Source organism: Prunus avium, chromosome 3 (genome assembly GCF_965620075.1).
Source record: "Prunus avium chromosome 3, drPruAviu1.hap1.1, whole genome shotgun sequence".
Lineage (NCBI taxonomy): Eukaryota > Viridiplantae > Streptophyta > Magnoliopsida > Rosales > Rosaceae > Prunus > Prunus avium.
The window spans coordinates 25,353,563-25,354,701 of record NC_142286.1 but is presented as its reverse complement, the minus strand read 5'-3'; the positions used below and the strand labels follow the sequence as shown (position 1 = coordinate 25,354,701).

The window sequence follows — 1,139 nt, the reverse complement described above, 5'->3', positions numbered from 1 at the left end:
TCATCTTCATTTTCTACAACCACAACATTATTTGAAAGATTAGAATCAACTATATTATCAACAATCTTACCTGATCTGAGCACATGAATGGCCTTGATTTCATGGTTCTTTGGATTGATCTCAGTTTGGCTGGGCCATTTCCCAGGTTCTCTTTGCGTTATTTGAGCAGCTATTTGGCCTAATTGGACTTCCAATTTGGAGATGGCAGCTTGTGTAGTTTGCTGAAAATTGGATTGATTGATTGCCATTTGCTTTACTATATCCTCCAATGATGATGATGATTGTTGTGGCCTTTGGAATGAAGGGGGATTGGCTTGATTCTGAGTATTCCTCCATGAAAAGTTTGGATGATTCCTCCAACCTGGATTATAACTTTGAGAGTATGGATCATTTCTTGGACCTTGGTTGTAAGAATTTACCACATTAGCTTGCTCTTGCACAAATTCTGGATATGTAGCCCCAAGTGGGCAAGCTATGGTGGCATGGTCCTGAGTTTCACAGATGCTACACACTTCCTTCGAAGGGTTTCCTGAGTTCAATGCAAGAAGAGCATCTAGCTTTTGTTCTAATTTTGAAATCTGCACACTAGAAGCATCATTAGAACTACTAACAACACGCTTACCTCTTGTATCTGTATGTTGGGTCTCCATTGCTATCCCCTCAAAGAGTTCATACGTTTCTTCCGGAGTCTTGGTTTTATAAGAACCACCTGCAAAATTCGTGACAATATTATGACTTGAAGGGGTTAGTCCTTTATAAAACATACGCATTTGAAGTTTCAAAGGAATCCCATGATGAGGACATTGATTGAGCAGCCCATTGAATCTCTCTCATGCTTCACAAAATGACTCATCATCTTGCTGTGCAAATAACAAGATCTTGTCCCTAAGCATGTCGGTTTTTTGTGTGGAAAAGTATTTCTCTAAGAACTTCTTTTGAATGGCAGCCCATGTAGTGAGTGAACCAGGCTTCAAAGAATTCAACCAATATTTCGCCTTATCCTTCAAAGTGTATGGAAACACTCTCATTCGAAGTTGATCTTCCGTCACACCTGTCAAGGGAAAAGAACTCACAACATTAAAAATATCCTTTATATGAGTCAATGGATCTTCATTAGGTAAACCATAAAAGGAAGGTAA

At 39.1% G+C, this 1,139-nt stretch overlaps 1 non-coding gene across 1 annotated transcript; it reads left to right on the top strand.

Annotated features, from left to right (window-relative positions):
• The first annotated feature begins 786 nt into the window (after window positions 1-786).
• On the top strand, window positions 787-893 carry LOC148295791 (small nucleolar RNA R71). The gene has a single exon (XR_015834882.1). It is a non-coding gene; the product is annotated as a small nucleolar RNA R71 (small nucleolar RNA).
• Window positions 894-1,139: the final 246 nt, after the last annotated feature.